The sequence below is a fragment of the Myiozetetes cayanensis genome, unplaced genomic scaffold (assembly GCF_022539395.1).
Source record: "Myiozetetes cayanensis isolate MyiCay16 unplaced genomic scaffold, myiCay2020 scf2-11, whole genome shotgun sequence".
NCBI lineage: Eukaryota > Metazoa > Chordata > Aves > Passeriformes > Tyrannidae > Myiozetetes > Myiozetetes cayanensis.
The window spans coordinates 91,603,485-91,613,388 of NW_026087411.1; positions in this window are offsets into that span (position 1 = coordinate 91,603,485).

Consider the following 9,904-nt stretch of genomic DNA (forward strand, 5'->3'; position numbering starts at 1 on the left):
TTCCAGCAAAAGGGATTTGATAACTGTTCCATGGCTTCACTGTCCCAATCCCAACTGTTAGCATTTTTTCCCTCATGTCTGATTTTCTTTCCTGCAGATCAACCATTTCTTCAAGTCTTTGAAGATGGGTAGTGTCCAGTTACTAAGTTTCACAGGCTTCTTAAAGGACTGTTACTACCAAACCTCCCAAAAAGGGAGTTACTACCAACCTTTCTTCCTGCCCAAGAAACAAGAAGCTTTTTGTTGGTTTGCCTTTAAGTCTGAATCAAAAGGTTTCCAAAATAAAATCTATTCCTGCTACCACAACTCCACTCAGTAGCTACCTACTATAGAAGGGCCATGCCTTCTGGCAGCTTCCATGCTTGTAACCCTGCGCCACCAGGACGGTCCCACAATGTGAGGAGACGCCGTGTCCCTGTTCATGCAGCATTCATCACACCAACTATGTTTCCAAAAGAAACACACTTCAGGCTCAAGGAGGACAGGTCATTAATTTTTAAAAAGGAGGAAACTAAGATTTTATGGGTTTTCTACGGTTAAACACGGAAAGGCTTTCTAGATTTATAAGCTGGGTCATTTTGACCTTTCCACATTTTTGTAGTGACTTCTGTGCTGGCAGCAACTCCCTCCACTTTAGGTACATTCAGCACAGTGGGTCAATATAGCACCAAATTTATATCCCTTTAGCTCGAAATACAAAGACACCAATCCCATCTCTGACCTTCACAACAATAAATTTTTGCAATGTGTTTGAGATACATGAAAAGAAACATGTATGTATCACCGCTTTAAGTCTTTTTTAACCAGCTCTAACCTATTATGCCCAACTGGGCAGTGATAAGAATCATAGAATAGTTTGAACTGGAAGGCGCCTGAAAGATCACCTAATTCCAACCCCTCTGCCATAGGTGGGGACACCACCTGCTAGACCGGTTACTCAGAAGCCTATCCAGGTGGTCTTGAACACCTCCAGTGATGGGACGTGTTCAACCTCTCCAGGCAACCTGTTCCAGTGCCTCACCACCCTTACAGTAAGGAATTTCTTCCTAATATCTAATCTAAATCTACCCTCCTTAAGCTTAAGGCCATTCCCCCTTGTCCTATCACTCATTACATGCCCTTGTGAAAAGTCCCTCTCCAACCTTCTTGTAGGCCCCCTTTAGGAACTGGAAGGTGCTCTAAGGTCATCCCAGAGCCTCCTCTTCTCCAGGATGAACATCCTCAACTCTCTCAGCCTGTCTTCATGGGAGAGGTGTTCCAGGCCTGTGATCAACATAGTGGCTTCCTCTGGACTTGTTCCAACAGGTCCATGTTGGGGGCTCAGACCTGGACGCAGCACTCTGGGTGGAGTCTCACAAGAGCAGAGGACAGCGGGAGAATGAAAGGTGAAAGAGCACTGGATGCATTATCCTCTATTTTAAGAATATACTGATCACTGTGTTTATTCAGGGTAGCTTCATGAAGAAACACCAACTGATCTGTGAGGATCCACCCATAGAAAACCCTCTAACCTTATTCTCTGCTGCAGAAAATGGTTTTTTGCAAGGCACAGCTGCAGCAGAGCTTTAGGCAGGCAGCAGAGATGCAAGGAGGTCAGGGTGTGGATGATTATACAGGCAAAATGATTTGTTCTGGCTTATTGGTGTTTCTGATGGCTGCACCTACTGCCAAAGCTAACACAAATATCCATACATGGCACTACATGACCTACACTACTTTTTCAAGGTCTTAGCTCTAAAAGGACAGGCCTCAGTATTTAAGGCTAATTCTCTGGAAGTAATCTCTGTGCTTGCTCCAAAGCAAGTATATTTCTATATAAGGCCATCAGAAAACTACAGCAGTGTTCCTCAGAATTATACATTAGCCAGACTGTATCTTACAGAAACACAGCTTTTATGTTTGGGGCTTTTTGATTCATGCAGCATTTAAAGGTGAAATCTAGACATATTTAGTGTATTTATCCTGAGAATATCAATTTGAGAAAGGGAAATGTTTCTGTATCAGTCACACCAATGGGGAGATGAGAAAGGCAGCACAGGGATTTGACCCCCACCTCTCCAGCCCTTGCAACATACCTTGTTTCTTCTGGCCTTCATCTCCCCAGGGCCACTGCCTTTGCATGTGAAAAGAATTGCAGGTCAGACCGAGCACAGACAGGTATTTTCCTTTTCAACCCCTTGTAAAAAGCTGCTGCCCTTTGGCAGACTGGCAAGGCTATGGACTATTTTCTAAAATATGATACTAACCACATTCTCTGTATTTTTAAATGAAAAAAAGTGTGTCAAACTGTTGGTGGTAGAAAGAACTGCAGCTAAGGAAGCTTTAGGGGATACATCCTGAGTCATCGCAGAGACTTCTTTCCTTGTGGCCTTCGGGATGTTTACTACTCTGTGTGTCTGGTACTCCTGGCACTTTTGCTCTGCTTCCCATCAAGGTAGTAATTTGGGGCTTTTTAATAATTATGATCAAGGAGTTAGTGTTTTACTTCATTGCCGACAATATGTAGAAGTGGCCACTGTGGTGGATCTCAGCAGGGATACCGTTTGTCTGTGCCAGGAACAAGCTTTACATGTCTGGTGTGGGGACTCAGGGGAGGCCGAGAAGGATGGGAAGGTGGCACAGTTTATTTAAGAAGGAAAAAAGAAGGAAGTCTGCTGGTGTCAGAGTAAAAACAGATGCAATCACTAATCAAAGCAGAGCATGAATAGCATATTAAAATTGCACTCCTGAAGCAGTTTGGACCTGACTCATGCGATCTATGCGGGCTGGTCCTGATTCAGTACAGCGTCTCTTCCTCTCTGAGCTGCTGCAGTGTTTTTGTCTTTCACGAGGTGAACTTCACAACACTGCTCACCTCCTGAAGCAAGAAGGGCTCACCATCAGTGCAGGAGAAACAGGTTAGGGAACACTTTAACAAACCAAACATATTTAAGCTCGTGGGCCCTGATGGGAAGCTGGTAGGTGTTATTGTGAGGCTAATCTCAATAATCCTTGAAAAGTCACGGTGATTGGGAGAGTCTGAAGAAAGTAATGTCTTCAAGGAGAACAAGAAGGAAGATCTAGGGAACGAAATTGGCCAGTGCCACCTCAAAATTTGCAAAGGTGATGGAAAAAATCTTCCTGAAAACTCCTTGCAAACACATGGAAGACTAAAAAGTGATCAAGAGCAGTCAGTATGGATTTATGAGGAGAAAATTGTGCTTAACCAACCTCAGAGCCTTCTACAATGACATGAGTGTCTTGGCATCATCAAGGGGGAGCAGTAGATGCTTTTTATCTTGACTTCAGCCAGGCTTTCAGCACAGTCTTCCAAAACATCCTCACAGAAAAGTTGATGATGTATGGGCTTGTTAAGTGGACAGTGAAGTGGACTGAAACATCAACTATGCTGTGATTCTGGGAACACTGAGGATCAGCCATAGCTGTTCTCATACCAGACAGTTGCACTCTCCAGACATTGCTGCTTGAATTAGCTGGGTACAGTATGGTACATCTGGAAAGCCATCCAAAGGTCTGGCATACAAGGAACACCTTGGGGCAGCAGGACTCAGCGTTTGTGGCCCTGCAGACAGCATCATCATCAGTCTGAATGACACAAGCATCCTTTGCTCTCCTTGTTGGATTTTTTGATTTCTGTGAGCAACATGAGATGACTTCCTGTACGGCACAGATAATCTCTTAGAGGACAGGGCAAACCAGGAAGGTCTTTGGCAAGCTTTTCACTCTGAGGTCATTTCTTCTGTTTCTAGTTAGTAACCAAGGAAGCAAAACTACCTTGGAGGGCCTGTCTCAGACAAGTGTTTTTCATTTCTCCAAATCAGTTGTGTCAAGATTCAAACCTCACATCATTTGGCAATTGTATCACTAGTGACGTGGTTTAAGTCTTCTGTTACCAAAGGTTTCCCAATCTATTTGTTCTTCTGAAGACAGATAGTCATAAATAATACAAACCACAGCACAAGAGCGTCTTCTTTGCTCGTTGTTTTCCATGACGGGTGGAAACTGTTAAGTAAAGGCCAAAGTCATCCGGTGACTGGAAATCCAGCTCCCTTTTGCTTTTAGGGGAGATAGCAAATGCCTGTGTCAGGATCAGGTCCCTCACCCCTTCACCTCCAGCAGAACATTCCTGCCAGGACATGGCAGGGACCAGCTGGTGTGGCCTTCCCCCTGCCCCAAACACCAGGTGGAGAGCAGAGGGGCGATGACATGCTTCTGTCCTCATGTTTGCAGCCTCTCCCCTGGTACCTGTGCGTGGCAAGGTGAGCTGGTGGCATCCCAGCCTTACTCTGGACTCTGGCACCTACAGCAACGAGTAACATACCACATGGACAGTGTGACCAAGCTAATGTCTGTGGATGCTATAACCATTTGGTGTAGCGAAAAGCTGTTTGCCAAACATCCAGATTTCCTCTGCTCAAGTCATAGCAAAGACAGTACATAACCATGATCTTTAACCCAGTCAGCAGTGGCTGCGGGTAGAGCAGGATTCCTGGAGGCAGGGCCCTCCAAGCTGACAACAGAAGCAGTAGTACACTTGAGGGCAAAGAAGGGGTGGTCCATGGTCATTGGCTCTAGACTTTTCTGATTCCCCACAGAAAGGAATAGGATTCTGGTCTGAGAGGCTGGAGACAGTAGGACAAGGCTATACACATGGCATTACTGGAGACCCACTGATTCCTGCAATCAGAAGAAAGTGGGGGGCAGGAGGAGAGCAGAAGAAAAAAGAATGAATGTCTGGTCTTGAGGTGGGTGAATACAGGATGAACAAACAGACCAAAGAGTCCTCTGCTATTCTCCCTTGTGAGTTATTTGGGTTCTAATAATGGAACAGTATAAAAAAACTATTAAAGTACTATAAAGATTACTTGTGATGATATAAAAACTGAAAATAGATTACATATGGCAAGCTTTCTCTCCATGGAGATACTACAAGTGCCTCTTTTCACCCACTGCATACTGTCATCAAACCTGTCGGAACTGGGTACAGGTTTGGTATAGGTACTTGGTATATCTGTCAAATCTATGTGGAAACCGGTCAGCGAGTTCAAAAGTTATTGGGTCCTGCACTTGGGTCACAACAGCCCCTGGCAGCACTACAGGCTGGGGACAGAGTGGCTGGAAAACTGCTTGGTGGAAAAGGACCTGGGAGTGCTGGTGGACAGCATCTGAACATGAGCCAGCAGTGTGCCCAGGAGGCCAAGAAGGCCAATGGAATCCTGGCCTGTATCAGAAATAATGTAGCAAGCAGGACCAGGAAAGTGATCATTCCTCTGTACTCAGCACTGGTGAGGCCGTACCTCAAATACTGTGTTCAATTTTGGGCCCCTCACTACAAGAAAGGCATTGAGGTGCTGGGGCGTGTCCAGAGAAGGGTAACAAAGCAGTAAAGAGTACTGGAGTTGTTTAGCCTGGAGAAAAGGAGGCTGAGGGGAGACCTTATTGCTCTCTATAACTACAGAGGTTGTAGTGAGCTGGGGATTGGTCTCTTCTACCAAGTAACAAATGAGAGGATGAGAACAAATGGCCTCAAGTTGTGCCAGAGGAGGTTTAGACTGGACATTACAAAAAATGTCTTCACAGAAGGGGTTATCAAGCATTAGAACAGGCTGCCTAGGGAAGTGATTCTGTCAATATCCCTGGAGGGATTTAAAAGACATGTACATGCGTCACTTAGGGACATAGTTTAGGGGTGGACTTGGCAGTGCTGGGTTAATAGCTGGACTCCATCTTCTTCAAGGTCTTTTCCAACCTAAATAATTCTATAAAAATCAACCTGTATTTTTAATAGGGCTTAGAATCCTAAGTCAGGCAGGCTTTGATGCTGGTTCACTGCAGGGTGAGGCAGCACATTTGCTCCTGCAGGTAGTGCTGTTATTCAGGTAAACTACAAAATGTGGTCTTTTTTTATCAAAATACTCTGTCTCCATGATTACTATAACTTTACCAGCTGTTGTCCCAGCCTACTATCCTAGTCCTGTTGACAAATGCAGATTTATAGGAGGGGAGTGAGAGTCCTGTTTTGTTGGGGTTTTTTAACTCTTGCCTGTTCCAAGCCATCAAGCCTGCTCCCAGGTCTGAGCCTCAAAACAAAATGAGAGAAAACTTCAGCTCACACGCCTTTGTGCATGCCAATCTCACTTCTATGTGAAATGCATGTGGTTTGCTACAGCTAAGATTGCCTGGTCATGTTCTCCATCATTAACCTCATGATGAAGACACAGGGCCAGTGCCAAGGAGACGGGTCAGTCCAGTATCCTCCCGAGAACAGCCCGAAATCTGGCATGAGAGCAGCCCCACTATCTGCAGTGTCCCAACTGTGTGGCTGCTCCAACCCCAGGGCAGGTAACACAGAAAGATGCAGTGCGCATCACTGTGCTTCAGTCCACCCTGCATTTAGCCATTTGCACACTGCCCAAGCCAGCAGGCATCCTCTGCACATTTCTGAAACATAAGGACTCCCGGAAAACTTGCAGATTCATACTTCTGCCCACATTTTCAAGCTTTCATCACTCTAATGCCTCTGTATTTTGGTAGTCATCTTTTCTCTCTTCAGATGCTTTAAGTTTAAACTTGGTTTAGGTTACAATTGTTCTATATCAAACCGTCTTCAAGGCCTGATAAGAAGGTGAATTGCAGTTTTATGAAAAATTATCAGGAATGCTGCTGTACTGAAGCTCAGTGATCACCAGACGATCAACACTGCACCCCATTGTTATTTTTTGTAATTCCTGTAAATGGTAATGAGATGCTGACAATACACTGTATGATTCTGGTCTCATAAAAGACACTGAGTCCTTGAAGAAGAAAGAAGAAAAACTTGATTTACTGTGTTGCACATACCCAGACAAATATTCATCTTATCATCAGATTACTTTTTGTGGTAGTTTTTCAGGTTCTACAGACTTTGGTGGGTTTTCATGTGAAGTGTTTAAAAAGGCACACTTTCTTAAAGAGGGAGCAGGTTTCAAACAAAATTGCTGGCAAGTGTGGTGTCAGCTTCTATGAAAGTTAGCCCCCCACAATCTTCCCACTTTATTACCACTGGGAATGTGGTTGACTTTAATATCTGTAAGTTTATTTTTCTCAGACTTTACTTTCCAGATCACCATCTGACTAGACACTGTCAATTACTAATATGTGTATTCAAGGCGAGTTTAAGGGTACTCAGTGCTTTCTTCTCCATGTGATTAAATTTCCAGGCAGAACTGAATCAACCCACTATATTCAAGTTTGTCATTTAAGGCAGGTGTCAAATTACACAAAACAAAGTAAAGACCTTTACACGGATTCAAAGTACAGAAGTTGTGGTAAGTACCCTGAATTTCAAAGGTCTTCTTGAAGGTTGAATAACAGGAACAATCGTTTCCTTAGGTATCCCCACACCCTCCAAAAAAATCAGTGAGGTGTGGAAAGGCCACAGCTATTGGGAAGAGCAGCTAGGAAAAAAACCCTAAAGCCATATAATGTATATAATAAATACATATACACTTAATGAAAACTGATTGTAACTGATTATTACGTACATACATATTTATTAAATTTCCTTTAAAAGATCTGTCTTTTCCTCTACACTAAACCCCTGAATGCCATTCCCCACCAGCCTTGAGGTGTTTGCCTCCCCAGCTGACTTAAAAGCAAAAACCAGCTGTTTGTGTGAACACAGTTGAAGTCAGAGGGCAAGAAAACTGGGCTCTAGGGAAAAGAGGAGAAAAGGGACCAATATTTTGTACTTTTTTTTATTCAAGTATACAACTGAGAGCTAATAAAACTTAACGCCCCTATAAATATATCTTACCTGGCCAAACCAGGTTAATAGGCACTGAAGTGTGAAGTACTAGACCTAAAACCAATTTCTTATCAGCATAGATAGAAAGGAGTTGCCTGAAAGCCCCTTGCAATGAGAAACACGTACAGTATCTCCTAAAAAATACGAGAAAGGATTACTTCTTTTTGCTCCCCCAAGACAGCAGGTGATGCAATGTCAAACTTTGGGGAAGATCTGCACAGAAGGTAAAAACATCTTCAGCTCATGGGCTCCCCTCTGTGCTCTAGCTGAGGTACCTCATTCACATCCACGTTTGCCAGTTTTACAGGGTTTATGGGGAAGATATTAAAGCTGTTCTACAACAGAGAGATTATTTGCACCTACTGCAGGACAGGACGTCCAAACACCCCCAAAAGCATAACTCTTGGCCCTGGCTAGGGCCACCAACCTTTCCCCAACAAACTTGGACACTGAACAGAAATGTTCAGAGCAGGGCAGGAACTGAAACGATGACCCTTGCTTTGGGGAACATACATTCTCCAAGTGGCAGTGGTTAAACACCAGTGCATCATCCTTCGTAAGGATGTTCCCACTTCACATATTAGCTGCCTCATATCCCATTTGGAGGCCGTGATTCTGTCATTCAGATACTTAAAATCACTTTGAAGAACTGGCCTTTCTGTTTATTCCTGTTCAGTTGTGTTATTGTGGATGTCTTACCAGCGCAGAAACCCAAAGGAGATGAATGCCTGGCAGGCTAAGTGTAACATGGAACAATTGCTTGGTCCATTTCCTCTATTTTTCCTGGAATGTTCGCAAATTTTAAGTAAGTTGTAGGGAAAAATACATACACTTCGCTTATGAAGCACAGAAGAAAACTTCAAGCCGTGGCACACCACCTCACGGCCGAACAGCGACAGTGCACACCGGCACCAGTAAACCCATCAGGAAGCTGCATCCCAAAGCTCTTGTTCAGTACTAAGATGCAACAACGTGCAGGGGTAACACTATCTCCAGAAGAAAACGAAATAAAAGGGGAAAAAAAATCAATCAAGGAAATTCCTTTGCAAAAAACCAAAACAAAGAAACAAAAAAGTTTGCAGTCTAAACCAGGCAGAACTCCTGTTTTAGCAACTTTAGCAATCTCTCTATAGAAGTAGAATTAATTAAAAATAAATTTACTTTGTGTGTACACTGAATATAGAAACGTGCCAGGACCGCCAGGACCGCAGCACTTGCAAGTATCTTCTCAAGGGAAAATTCATTCCTTAAGAAATAAAATGTGTGGAAAAAATATCTACTCATCTTGGACTTCCACATTAAAGAATAATTTCATTTGGCAAGATTTAATAGTCTTACTTTTCTTAGCTCTGGATCATATCCAGCTATTTCTCATAGAGCATTCCAAGGCTAAATTAATGAATGGGCAACAGGTATGTTCAAAATATTGCAAAAAACTTTCAACTGCCAAGGCAGGCTGCCAATCCCAAATGATGCAAGACTGTTTCATGTCTTCAGAAGCAGTCATGTTTCATGGGTTTTTTTTCTATTCATATGCTGAACATGTGTTCCATAAAATCACAGTATACTTAACCCAGAGAGTGGCTGGGCACTGGAACAGGCTCCCCAGGGAAGTGGCCACAGCACCAAGCCTGACAGAGTTCAAGAGGCATTTGGACAATACTCTCAGGCACATGATGTGACTCTTGGAGATGGTCCTGTGTGGGACCAGGAGTTGGATATCAAGAATCCTTGTGGGTTCCTTCCAACTTGGGATATTCTACAATTCCATGTAATTTTAACACCTCTTACTGTCTTGAATGATAGGTACACATTAGCATGATGCACATGAACCCTTTCAAATGGCCTGCACTGCCAGAGCTGAAAGCAGTTTTAGCTGAGAGGGAATACCATTTTTAAACACCCCCAGAAGTTCCATTCAATGACAGACTAGTTCCTCTTCCAAATCCTTTGCTTCAGTCAACATTATATAGGACTTCTGGCTCCAGCAATTATTTTAAGGACTCAGGAACTAAACTCTGGACAGGACAGAGGCAAGGTAAAGCCCTAATTGTTCCTTTTAAGCGAACAATTATGCAAGTCATTTAAGCAAGTTGCTAATCTCAGCATAACAGACAA